Source organism: Hemicordylus capensis, chromosome 1 (genome assembly GCF_027244095.1).
Source record: "Hemicordylus capensis ecotype Gifberg chromosome 1, rHemCap1.1.pri, whole genome shotgun sequence".
Lineage (NCBI taxonomy): Eukaryota > Metazoa > Chordata > Lepidosauria > Squamata > Cordylidae > Hemicordylus > Hemicordylus capensis.
The window spans coordinates 220,037,781-220,051,970 of record NC_069657.1 but is presented as its reverse complement, the minus strand read 5'-3'; the positions used below and the strand labels follow the sequence as shown (position 1 = coordinate 220,051,970).

At 41.3% G+C, this 14,190-nt stretch overlaps 1 protein-coding gene across 2 annotated transcripts in view; it reads left to right on the top strand.

The window, feature by feature from the left end:
• Positions 1-14,190, top strand: part of TRAK2 (trafficking kinesin protein 2) — a 67,791-nt gene that overhangs the window by 1,895 nt on the left and 51,706 nt on the right. The gene's annotated exons all lie outside the window — the stretch shown is intronic.

The window sequence follows — 14,190 nt, the reverse complement described above, 5'->3', positions numbered from 1 at the left end:
TGTACTTCATTCTAAATGTTTTTATACACTTTTTAAAAAATCAACACTATATACTAGACACTTTAAAAAAATACAAAGGGTATGATAGTTGCCTGCATGGGCACCTACGCAAGGAAAGATCATGCCCATAATGTGTACATTTAAAATAAAGCTCTGTATAAGAGGCGGAGAAGAAACCAAGTGCATCAAAATACCAGTGAAGTATAAACAGAACAAAACAAAACGAGATCTAATTACAGCACAGAGATCCACAAATGTAGGCATAGCTCACTTGCCAGCCATTACCTGTGCTCACTGCTAGTCCCCTTTCTTTCCCCAAATTCTTTCTGCCACACAGGCAGAAGGCTTAGAAGAGACTGGTCATTAGCGATGTGCACAGCCCTTTATGGGCTTCTGAACCAGTCTGAAAGACCAACGGTTTGGCCAGTTCAAAGGTGGGGGGATAACTTTAAGGACTGGGGAGGGTGCTCTTACCCCCAGCCACGTTTCCCCCGCCGGCGCTGTTCTCAAAAATGGTCGATCCAGGGCGGCAGCATACCTCCTTACCGTCCCAGTATGTCGCAGATGGTACGTCGCTCCTTGGTTCTGTACTTTACATCTCATTCCTTTATTTATTTAATCCTGGCTTCTGGAAGCCAACTTCCAAGAAATTATGACTAATGTTTACAGCACGTGAGCCAAATCTTGGATGATGTTTTCTCAGATGCAAGACCCTCATCAGGAGTTGGCTCAGTTCACTAGCCAGACAAAATATGTTAGCCAGACAAAATATGTTATTCATCAGGTGGTTCCTCTAGCTATGTTGGTATATTACCAGTTAGGATTTCTTTTCACTCATTAGGCATAGTTTTTCACTCATAATTTTTTACTAGTAGATTAGTGAATTTCCTGATCCTTGACCCTCATATCATCGCAGAACTCAGTGGAACATATTTCCAGTGCACAAGTGTATTGGTGAATAGTTGGTGTCTCATTTGTCCTCTTACAACATTCTGTGAGCAGAGGTTTAACCTAGATCTTAATGCATCTCCCCTTCCCTAGAAATCTCTCCACTTTAATACACCTGGCTGTGAATAAATATAAAGTCTGGATTATGGTAAATTTGCAAGTAAGCCTCCTACTGTTACCATTGGTAAATTAACCAGTAATTGTGTTACTTTGTGGGATTTAAACCACATGGGCTGCAGTGATTCACTCCAGGGATGCTCTATGTAGGTCAATGAAGCAGGCCAAGGATAAATAATAAACCACTATATATATTGAAAAGATTAGTGTTTGTTAAAATATTGCCCTATAAAGATTCAGCCAGTATATGAAATAGGCAACATAGTATTTTTATTGCAATATAAAACAGTAATGGTTGACTTAGGCACTCCATTTACAACTTAAAATGTCATATGCACCATTAAAGTAGAAGGGAGTATTGAAAACATATTAGCAGAGGGGGAAAGCAAGCAAGCAGTGGTTGTAGATTCTCAAGTCTGGCTTACTTCTAGACTAATGTGGTGCCACTTCAGAGGAGGGGCAGTTTTTCCTGAACTCCCTTCCTCTCCAAAGCCCACTATGCCTCCTGAAAATATGTCCCTGAGGGCCTCTTACTCAAGAGAAGGAACTTGCATTTTAACCATAATCTAGAACTTTATTCAGAGCCACATGTACAGTTTTGCCTCTGTGTACAACCAGCTGCATCATTTGTGTCGTCTAGCACCTGACCCTATGTTTATTTGGTAGGGTTTATTCTCAGGTAGGTATTCATAGGATTTCAGACTTCATTTGTTGGTTTAATACTCCTCCAGCTGTGTGTTTTTCTCCCAAATCAAACCAACACATTTTGTTCAGTTCTTAGATAGTATTACATTGTTGCATGTGCCTCTAGGAGACATCAATACCTATTAGAAACAAACAAAAACCTGGCTGGGTGTGTGGAATAAGTGGTAAGTGTGCTGTTGAGTCGGTGTCGACTCCTGTTGACCCCCAGTGGTCCCTCTAATTGTTTTCATCTCTGTGTGGAATGAGTTTTCTTCTGGGTGGCAGCATCAAGGCAGGCAGCATCAAGGCAGCACCTTCATTCAGAATGGGGCCTTCCTGATTCAACCTGAGCAGGATCTCAAATGAACTGAGTGGACATCCAAAAACTTATGAGCGTGTGCACGCCTTAGAGGGAACAGTGGTGACCACAGAGCCCTGTGGTTGCCTTTGGTAGAATACAGGAGGGGGTTACCATTGCCATCTCCCGTGCAGTATGTGGTGATGCCTTTCAGCATTTTCCTATATCGCTGCTGCCCGATATAAGTGTTTCCCATAGTCTGGGAAGTGGTAGTGATGCAATAAATATTAAATGGCTTACTTTGGAATTGTAAGAACAAAAAGATGACTACTTGGCTAGAAATATGTCATTTATTAAGTGATATGCAGATGTATTGTTGCTGTTATATTGAAGTTATTTTAAAGCCTGCTAAAAAGAAGCATATTTAGCAATGTGTTCATTGTTAAAAACAATAAAGAGGTGCTTATTTGATGCCTAATTCATCAAATGTTGTCCTTAAGAATTATTTTGTGCTATTGTATAATTTATCACCAGTGATCCTTGGTGACAGGCAATTATTAATTGCAATGCAATGTGAAATACCTAGGTTCCAATCTCCATTCTGCCATGAAGTGCACCGAGTGATCTCAGGCCGGTCACCATCTGTCAGCCTGCCCTTCTTCACAATTTTTTAGGATAAAAGGCAGAAGGACCCCATGTATACCACCTTAAGCTCCATAGAGAAAGCGTAGGATGTGAACTTGATAGATAAATACCAATGTCACTCTAAATTTTCATGAGGAGATGTGTGTTGAGCCTAACTCACCCCAGGAACAAAAATGTTCCAACATGCACTTCTAAGTTTAATCACTTCTTTTCTTTTCTTACTATAGGATTGGTCATTAATCATTTCATGATTTGAAGTCATTAAGTCTTCAAATAGTCTATCAGTAAGTTGTGCTGCCTAAAGTTCTGAAAAGCTGTGAGTAATGTGTTGAGACATTAGTGCTGTACAATCTTCTTGCCTGCTTAATTCGAGGTTTTGCTGCTAGACTTCTATTTTGAAGAGTTGGGTGTTGGCAGGAAGTAAAAATAGGCTTGGCACAGTACAGAAAGCATGAAAATAACATTGGCACGTGATATATAGCAAAATTTTCCTGTGATACACTGAAGTGTTGCCTCAGTATTTGTCAGTGTTGTCTGCCAAATCAATTGTTTGATTTATCTCATGCTACATGTTTTATGAATGTCTGCTTCCTACCTCACTCTGGACACTAATCATATGTGCAAGTTGGCAATGGCTGACTCAAGAGTAATATAGTTGAAATATGAGTTTCAATGCAAGTGTTGTGGCCTAGCCTGCATGTGCAACTCACCATCTGTTTTTCTCAAATCAGTGCCAGTGTTGGCCAACTTTGCTTCAGTGGGTCATGTTAAGCACTAATATTTGTATTCTAAATCCTACATTTCATTAAAGATACTGAAGCATTTTGTCACATTAGGCTTCTGAAATGTGCATTATATCTTTGTAACTAGAGAACTGGCTAAGACAGCCAAGGCTGTTGTGTGCAGCAGGAAACTTGGGAGGTCATTGCAAATTAAATTAGTAGTAAAATGTTAAGTATAGTTTCAGCGTGGTGTTCATTAAATATGGGTGGCTGTCTTCATTTTCCTCCTGCATGTCATCAGCTCTGTATCTCAAGCTTAGTTTATGAAAATTGTTTATTTCAACTTCACTAATTTTTTTAATCTTGCATTTCTAACTCTGCAAAACTGTTGAGTTAGTAATATTTGGAAAGACTTCCAATAGTTGTGGTTAAAATTTGAATTTCAGTCTCATTTGATGAAATGTATCTGTCACTGTTGTATACAACCCACAGCTTTAGTTAGATGAGATTTCTAATCTTTTTTTTAATCAGTTCCCTTTATCTTCTAGATCAGTGGTTCCCTACCAGGGTTCCTCCAGATGTTGCTGAACTACAACTCCCAATACCCCCAGCCACAGTAAATTGTAGCTGGGAACAGGGTGGATTTGATTTAAATCAAACTGATTTAAATCACGATTTAAATCACTAGCAGGGTGGATAAAAATCAATGATTTTTTTAATCAAAAAAATCGGATTTTTTTTATTTAAATCGAATTTTTTTGATTAAAAAAAAATCATTGATTTTTATCCACCCTGCTAGTGATTTAAATTGTGATTTAAATCAGTTTGATTTAAATCAAATCCACCCTGGCTGGGAATGATGGGAATTGTAGCACAGCAACATCTGGAGGAACCTTGGTTGGGAACCACTGATCTAGATGCACTATTCTTCTTGAAGAGGGATTTTATCTAGCCTAATTTGGTTAATTCTATCATTCTGAAAATGGAAACCAAATAAGTCCTAAGGAAATGTTGATTCCTCCTGGCCACAAAAGTTTAACTGTGATTTATGCTGATATTAGCTCTCGTTTTATCACCACCAGTTTCATCAGGATTTGCTGTTTGCCAGAATGCTAGGTTTCAAAGTGGGTTTCAGAACTGTTGTTAACCACTGAAAGCGTTATTTATTATTTATTTAATACATTTATATACCACCTATTACAGAAACCTCAAGATAGTCTTTAAAAAACAAAAAGCAACCAACAATTTAAAAACTATGTTAAAATACCCAGAATGTTGGGGGCAGTACCCAGAATGTTGGGGGCAATATGCTAAATCATTGTAAACCGCTTAGAGAGCTCCGGCTATAAAGCGGTATATAAATGTAAGTGCTATTGCTATTGCTATAAAACAACAAATTGGTAAAATTCAACCAAAAACCTGGCTGAAGAGATGTCTTCATTTGTTTGCTAAAAACCATCAGGGACGGAGCAGTTCCACTCTCAACAGGGAGTGTGTTCCACAGCCCTGGGCAACTACAGAGAAGACTCATCTTTGAATCACCACCAGGTGAACCGGTGGCACCCGCAGACAAACCTCCTTTGACGATCTTAATAGGCAACAGGGTTAATAACCAGGAGGCATTCTTTTAAATAGCCTGGGCTCAAGTCACTAAGGGCTTTCTTGGAAACAACCAGCACTTTGTATTTTGCCTGGAAATCTATTGACAGCCAGTGTATACTTTCAGAATTGGAGTAATATGGTGTCTTTGGGATGGTGCGGTGACCAACCTGGCTGCCATATTCTGTACCAACTGCAGTTTCCAGATTATGTAAAAAGGCAACCCAATGTAGAGCTTACTACAGTAGTCAAGGCAGGAGGTTACCAGCATGTACACTACTGTTCTAAGGTCACTTTTTTCCAGAGAGGGGTGCCGGTGGCATATCAGCTGGAACTGTTAAAAAGCATTCCTGGTCACCACCTCCACATGAGGTATCAGACAGAGGTTTGGATCCAGAAATCCTCCCAAACAGAGCTCAAGAAATGTTGGCTCTATTCAACTGGCTTCTTCCCTGATCAGCCCACGCAGTACAGACCATATTGTACCACTTGTGGTCAGTTCACTACTTGATCCTGCTGACAGAAAAGTGTTTACTGGACTGTGTCATTTTTAGCAACAAGGAGGATTGCATATTTAAATGTTCTTCCATAAAAACATGATATGAGGTTAGCATATTTGAACCTTTGATGAACTGGTTCAAAATGTTTGGTGGGGGCAGGGAATGGTCAGGCTTTTTTAGGATTTGGATACATTCAGATTGATGATAGTGATAAAGGATTAGTGCATTTTTCCTTTCTTGCTTTTAGACATTTACTTCTGGTTAATAGAAACCTAATGATTTGTTTGTATCCTCCTGAATTGTAAAATCTCCACAGAAAAAAAAAATTAGAATGTGCAATGGAACTGCACTCCGAAATAATTGTGGAAAAGCAGCAAACTTAGAGGTATATTTAGGACACCTCTTCAGCAGTGTAGCACTGAAAAAGCCAGAGAGCACTTGCAAATTTGTCAGAACAGCTGTCTGAAAGTAGGATTGCCAGAGATCCAGACAGCAGGGAGAGGGGAAATAGCATTATGCCTGACTTCTGTGTCCTCTACTGTAAAAGCAGCTGATAAACTAGAACAAAGTGAGATCATTTGTTACATGCTTTCCCCCCTACTGATTTGCCTGCCTAGTAATCTGAATCTTTTATATGTATTTCAGCAAAGCAGGTGTGTTATATTCTATTTAAATGTGTCACAACAAAGTTTACTTAACAAAATGTGTTTACAAAATTCTTTTGGATTTGACTTGATATATTATTGCATTTGTTTTCGGGCTCTGTTTCTTGTTCTCGTCTTGTAATATTTTCCCCATTACTAAATATATCTGTTGCCTTTTCCATCATCCTCATAACTCTAATGAAGTAGGTGCTAGCGTACAAAAGGTTATACAGAAATAAATTAGTCTTTAGTCTGCCACTAGTTTTTTCTTTTTTCTTTTTCTCCAATAGACTAATCTTGTTTCTACTCTGGAATAATTATTCTGCTATCTCTGTAATAGTATGAACTTTCCTCAAATACATAATTGTACAAATATAAAATAGCCTTAGAAATAAGTAATTTTTAAAATGGAGTATTTATACATCTAAATATAGCTGTAATGTCATGTTTGGGGTATACATGATATTGGATATATGTGTATAAGTATATATGTGTGTGTCTAGCTAAACATTGCTGGCCTTAATTTTTGCATTGATTACACATATTTTAGAGAGACCCTAATCTAAAGTTATTGCAAAGTCTGTTTAAATGAATGCAAGCAGCTGAAATAGATACTTTTCAGATAATGGGGAAATGAGGTCAGTCAGTGATTAGACATTTGATAGCTGTTATTATCCATGCAAGGGATTTCCATCTATTATTTCAGGCTGACATCGTTTGCTTTTGAAACATCTGTCACTGCATAATCTATAGTATAGATCAGTAACTGATGATTCTGATATATTTGTATTGGACCCTTTTTCTTTCTTCCACCTAGTAACCTCTTCTTTCTACCTTCCTTGCTGCTTTGAGCACAAGGCCTGTCATTTCTTTCACGCATGCTTTTATAACTATTATAATGACTGGGGAGATGCCCACTGTGGGAGGCAATTCTAGGAGAGGAGCCAAACAGCTGGTCTCTGTGCTGTCTCACCTCTTGCTCTGAAGCAGCCAAGTGGAATGGCTGATAATAGACAGTTCTGAGAGAGAATACATGTGACAGTTGACCTGATGAATTGTGCCTTGTTGCCTTCTCAGGTGAATCTGTATGGTGATGGGATCATTTGATGACATAGTCACATACTGAGGCTGTTCACACGAGCAGCCCTACCCAGACTTGGATAGCCCTACTTGGGTAGGGCTGCTCGTGTGAAGTGCTGGGATGGAGGCCGATCCCGGTGATGCCTCTCTGGGTAGCCCAGGAATATTCCTCGGGCTTTTTCCTGGGTACTGTATGTGGTTGGGGTGCCGGCAGCCCAAGCAGACATGGAGCTGCATGCCTAGAGTGCCTGACTTGAAAGGAAATCCCTCATCACGCAATGCATTTAGGGATATCTGGAGGCTGGGCTTCAATTTCCAGGCCTCCAGAGTGCCATGCTGCTCAGAGCAGTGCAGATTGTGTGGACATGTGAACTGCATGTCACACAGAAGATCAATGATCATCTGGGGGAAGGTAGGTTTGGCCCTGCCTTCTCCCCCCCACCTGCCCCGTAACAGTCATGTGAACAACCTTACTGACCTTTTTAAATCATAAGTCTAATCTTTTTTCTCCTGCTGCTTTTGAAAATGTTCTTGCTAGTCATGAGTGGTGGGTAGAAACTGGAGAAATAGAATTTCTTATCAAGAGAATGTACCTCAGTCAGTTTCTTTGCCAAATGCCCCTTTGATAGAGGATGAAGGGGGGGGGGACTTTTTGCTATTTTTAACTCAAAACTTACTGTACACATTTTCCTGGTGCCAGAGATGGGGATCTGATTTGGCATATTGTTTGACCTATTTGTTGTAAACTGCCCAGAGATGTGAGTTTGGGGCATTGTAAAAATATACTAAATAAATAAATCCATACATATTTATACAGTTTTAAAAACTCAGCACATCAGTTTCTCATACAGTATCTCAAATGTTTTTCAAGTAGTTGAACTGAAATATTTTATTTGGGTGGTGGGGAGAATGATTAAAGACACTTAATGTGCTTTAATTATTATTATTAATTTTTTATTTATTTATTTATTTTTACATTTCTATACCGCCTTTCGTTAAAAGAAAACCCCAAGGCGGTTTACAAAAATTAAAACATACAATAAAAGCAATAAAAACACCAAGCAATAAAAACACCAAGCTAAGAACATATCAAACAAGCATAAAAAACAAGACAACAGATAAAAACACACAGAAGCAGCAGTAAAAACGATTATGTAAAAGCCTGGGTAAAAAGCCAAGTCTTTAAAAGCTTTCTAAAAGCCGTGATGGAGTCTGAGGAACGAATGGCCACTGGGAGAGCATTCCAGAGTCTAGGAGCAGCAACAGAGAAGGCCCTGTCCCGAGTGCACGACAGCCGGGCCTCCCTCATTGTCGGCACCCGGAGCAGGGCCCCCCCAGATGTCCTCGTCAAACGGGCAGCAACCCTTGGGAGCAGGCGGTCCCTCAGATACCCCGGGCCCAAACCATTTAGGGCTTTAAAGGTCAAAACCAGCACCTTGAATTGGATCCGGAAACGAACCGGCAGCCAGTGCAGCTCTTTCAAAATGGGGGTGATGTGTTCCCAACGGGCAGCTCCGGATAAAACCCTCGCTGCCGCGTTTTGCACTAGCTGCAGTTTCCGGATATTCTTCAAGGGCAGCCCCACGTAGAGCGTGTTACAGTAATCCAGCCGCGACATGACTAAGGCGTGGGTAACCGTGGCCAGATCTGCTTTCTCGAGAAAGGGACGCAGCTGGCGCACTAGCCGAAGCCGTGCAAAGGCACCCCTGGCCACCGCCTCCACCTGAGCTTCCAAAAGCAGAGCCGGGTCCAGTAGTGCCCCCAAGCTGCGTACTTGCTCCTTCAAGGGGAGTGCAACCCCATCCAGAACTGGTAAAATCTCCTCATCCCGATTGGCTCTCCTACTGACCAACAGTACCTCCGTCTTATCCGGATTCAATTTCAGTTTATTAGCCCACATCCAGCCCATCACGGCCTCCAGCCCCCAATTCAGGACATCCACCGCCTCCCTAGGATCAGATGACAAGGAGAGATAGAGCTGAGTGTCATCCGCATATTGCTGACAATGCAGTCCAAGTCCCCGGATGACCTCTCCCAGTGGCTTCATGTAGATGTTAAACAGCATGGGGGACAAGACCGATCCCTGCGGGACCCACAGGCCAACGGCCACCGGGCCGAGCAGTAGTCCCCCAGCACCACCTTCTGGACCCTCCCCCCAAGAAAGGACCAGAACCACTGCAACGCAGTGCCTCTGATTCCCATACTCGAGAGGTGGCCCAGAAGGATACCAAGGTTGATGGTATCGAACGCCGCCGAGAGGTCTAGCAGAACCAACAGGGACGCACTCCCCCTGTCTAGTTCCCGGCGTAGGTCGTCCACTAGAGCGACCAAGGCAGTCTCAGTCCCATACCCGGGGCGGAAGCCAGATTGAAAAGGGTCCAGATAATCCGTATCATCCAAGACCCTCTGCAGCTGGGACGCCACCACACGCTCTATCACCTTGCCCAAAAAGGGAAGGTTAGACACAGGTCTATAGTTATCCAGGTTGGAGGGATCAAGGGAGGGCTTTTTTAATAGTGGTCTTACCACCGCCTCCTTAAGGCACGATGGCATCCTGCCCTCCCTTAATGAAGCATTAACGATCACCTCCAGCCATCTGCCTGTCCCCTCCCTGGCAGCTTTTATTAGCCATGAAGGGCAAGGGTCAAGAGCGCACGAAGTCACCCGCACACTGCCCAGGATCTTGTCCACATCCTCAGGCCGCACCAACCGAAAAGAATCCAACACAACGGGACCAGATGGTACCAAAGGCACGCCTGCCGGAACTGCCAAAACTCTGGAGTCCAGGTCAGCATGGATGCGAGTGACTTTATCTGCAAAGTGACAGGCAAACTGATCACAAAGAGCTGTAGATGACTCCTCCCCCATTGTCTGGGGGGATGTGTGGAGCAAGGTTTTTACCAGACGAAACAGCTGTTTGTCTGCACTGAGCAGACGCAATGGAGGCGGGGAAAAAGCATTTCTTCTCCGCCCCCACCGCCACAGAGTAGTCCCTAAAATGGGCTCTAGCCCGTGTTCGGTCGGATTTGTGACGACTCTTCCTCCAGCGTCACTCCAGCTGTCGCCCGAGTTGCTTCATCGCCCTAAGCTCCAACAAAAACCAAGGAGCAGAACGGGCTCCACCAAGCCGGAGAGGGCGTTTAGGAGCAACCGTGTCAACAGCCCGGGCCATCTCCCCAACCGCGGGTACACATACAGTCTTAATAAATAGTGATTTTTTTAAAGGTCAGTGTTTTGTTTGTGTTCTGCTGCTGGAGAACACAAAACAGATTGCAGCACAATGAGAAGTAAATGTAGTATGGTGCCAGCTTTCTTCATGCAGCATCTAAAATGCTTTTGATCAGCAAACTGTGTAAGTTCAGATAAGCATGTCCCTTTGTTTAACCTCAAGGGCTTCCATCTGAGGTACTATGGAATTCCCAGTATGCACCTGTTACTATATAGGTGGCCCTCGTTATTCGCAGGGGTTTTGTTCTGGTCTACAACTGTGGATAATGAAACTTTGAATTATGAAACCTTAAGTTAATTGGAATTGGGAGGTTAAGTTCTTAGGTTAGCTGGGCTATTCTTATGAGACCCAGAAAAATGATTGAAAAATAACCAGAAAGGCAGAAATAAGGATGGAGCACAGCAGTGTACCTTGGCGACATCAGATCTCCCACTCTCTACCTCCTCCAGCAGTGTCCCACAGCTCCTCCAGTAATGCGTAATCATGAAGTTTTCTCACCCCACAATTGAAGTCCTACACACAGCAGCACAAGCCCCTGGTCTGTTTGGTTGGCCAAAGAGGCAGCACAAAATGAAATCCATTTCAAGTAAACACACACAGAAGTGTCTTAAGAATCAAGGAGTGAGAGGAGAATAAATTTCCAATGGATAATTAAGATTAATTTTTAATTTAGATTGAATTTTAAATTAAATTATACAATACTGTAATTATCAAACTTAAAATTAAATTGAATTTGAATTTTTAATTAAGTAAAATTCCTTCAAAATTAAAATTAAATTTATACAAGTGACAACTAGCATCTTACAAGGGCAGCACAATGCTGCAAGAGACTCCAGAAAATGGCTCGAAGAAGCTCCACAGGAATGGCTCAAAAAAGGCTCCTAAAGGTTCCCAATGGCTCCCTAAAGATACCATATGCTACCCAAAATGGCTTTTAGAAGGCCATGAAGATAAGAGCACTCCACCATCCTCCTCCAAACTCCTCTCACAACCCATGAGCACATGCATCAAGAGCACAACCGTGTTAGGGCAGAACTGCACTGTCGAAAACTACAGATACATGAAACCGGGTATAGATTGCCTGGCCACGGATACGTGAAACCATGAATGCCAAAACGAGATTACTCATTTAAATGTAATGCAAAGTAAAGCTTCAACTCACTAAATTAAAAGTGATAGTACTTTGTGATTCATATGGTTGTCCTAAAATAAGTGTGCTGAATTAACTGGGAAACACACTTAACCTGATGTAATTTAACTATTAAGGAATTATAGGTTTGTCAATGGCAAATGTAATTGACACCATGTTAAGGCTCTATTAATTGCCTCCAAATTGCAAATAGTCTTTGAGGCTTGACTCTCAGTACAGGTGGACCTTGTCACATGCATCCCCAACACCTGTGGCTTTGTGTATTCATGGTCAGGCAATAGAGAGGCATCTGGTGGGCCACTGTATGAAACAGGATGCTGGACTAGATAGGCCTTGGACCTGATCCGGCACGGCTATTCTTATGAGACCCGGCATTGGTATATGTGGGAACCAAAAGGGTATGTGGATTAACGATAATGTTAACCCACATATCTGCGGTTCCTAGGTCATTTCTGGCCACCATTTTGCTGAAAGGAGACATTTTGTGGCTCTTTTGTAAAAAGAAAAGAAAACTCCTGTGATTTTTTCACAACAAATTGCCAAAATTGTGGGTTGCGGGGGGCATTGCTAGACAGCTGGAGCCTGCAGAGCACATTATGACCAGTGTTCTCACTAACTCCCCATCTCCCCATCCCGGTTGTACCTAGTAACTTGGTAGAGAAGCTTGTGTGTCCTGCTTTGCAGAGACCTTTATTGTAATCAGTAAATAATAAACTTATTCTTGTTTTGATTTTATATCTCAAGTTTTGTTTCATTTATATCCTGAGCATACACCTATCCTGCATTTGCAAGGCTACGTAGCCAAAGGTGTTCAGAACCGAGAGCAAGGTAACAAGAATTTTTATGGTGGCAGCGAGGGAAAGTAAAAAGAAAAGAAAAACTGGATACATTCCCAGAAGACTAAATCGTCATAGAACAATATATTTTAATAAACAAACAAAATCACCTCCCTGGAATTGAGAGCAGTGTCAGGGAAGGACTCTGACAGGCATAATCACTTGGTTGTAGTTCAGGTTGTCATGTTTGTACCCATAAAACAAACATATACAGTAGAAATAAATGAAATGGAGGCAGGATCCAAAACAAGCACACTTTATTTGTCTGAGTCAGTAAGCATGAGCAGCTTGCATGAACAGCTGCTGGCTTCTATACCTACTCCGTGTTACAGGAGATTTACACATGAGTAGTCCCAAGCATGCACACAAGTAACAATCACGACACAGGCCTGCGGTTCTTGACTTCTCATAAGAGAGGAGACTGCTTTTAAGTAAAGGTCACACACTTGTCTTGAACCTAAATCTTCAGGCACTAAGTGGTGTTTTATATGTAACATTTTTCCTAAACTGAGGCAGTATGCATTTGGAAAGCATGTAGTATATGTAACTTAGTGCAATTTGCTGCAGGTACACAGTTTGAGCAACCATTGTTTGCAGTGGCTGCTTGATCTGTGTGCTTGTTACAGTATAAATCTGTGCACTGAACTTCATATGAGATGGTAGTGGTGTACATACTTTTCCCGATATGGGAACTAATCTGATTTTGAGGAAATGTCATGTATGAAGGATTGTGTTTCTTTAATACCTTATGTTGAAATTAAATGTGTAACACCTGCTTAGCAATGTTTAACTCTCAATTTTTGAGACAATATTAACTACAAATGGAACAGTTTTCAGAAGTGCATAGATTGTTGCCCTTGATCAGGTGTGTGATGTTTTGCAAAACCGAGGGGCCAGCTCCTATAGGTGGGGTAGGAAGTGCATGTACAACTTGACTGAAAGGAGTAATTCTCCTCTTGCTGATATGTACTGATCAGGGCTTGATTTAAGGTGGTATTTGCCAAGGTTCCGTGTCGAAACCTATTTTCAGTGCTAGGTTCTACCTCAGAAAATATGGATTCACACATTAGGGCTTCTGTTATACTGAAAGAAAGCATTTTATTTTGAGCTCTGTAAAGGTTCACAACAACTGAATAAATAATCTGATAGAAAATGAATCGGGAATCTCCTAGTCTGGAATTAATGATGGGGAAAGAATAATTGAAAATATTAGTTATAAAATACTATTATTTGGGGACTGAGAGAAGCCAATTAAGGGAAATTCACATTTTATACTAAGAAATGGAAGTAGGTATTATTTCACTGGAGTCTTTAAACTTCCATCAGAACTAAAGCTCACTGTTCAGAACTAAAGCTTCCATCAGAACTAAAGCTCATGGCCCTATCCACCCCCAGCACAGTATTTCCAGTGACTGTTGCTGGTGTCTATTTTATGTTTCTTTTAGATTGTGAGCCCTTTTGGGACAGGGATCCATCTTATTTATTTATTATTTCTCTGTGTAAACCAATCTGAGCCATTTTTGGAAGAGTGGTATAGAAATCGAATTATCATCATCATCATCATTATTATTATTATTAATTGTTCTGCTTATGCACCATCAATATCTGAACTAATTAATTTTTTTTTCTAAAAAGAAAAGCAAGTGCATGTTAGTCTTTGTGGTGCACTGATGGATTTCCAGATATCATTTGATTCCATTTAATATTAAAAGCTGAATTTTAACTTGTTTGTTTCCAT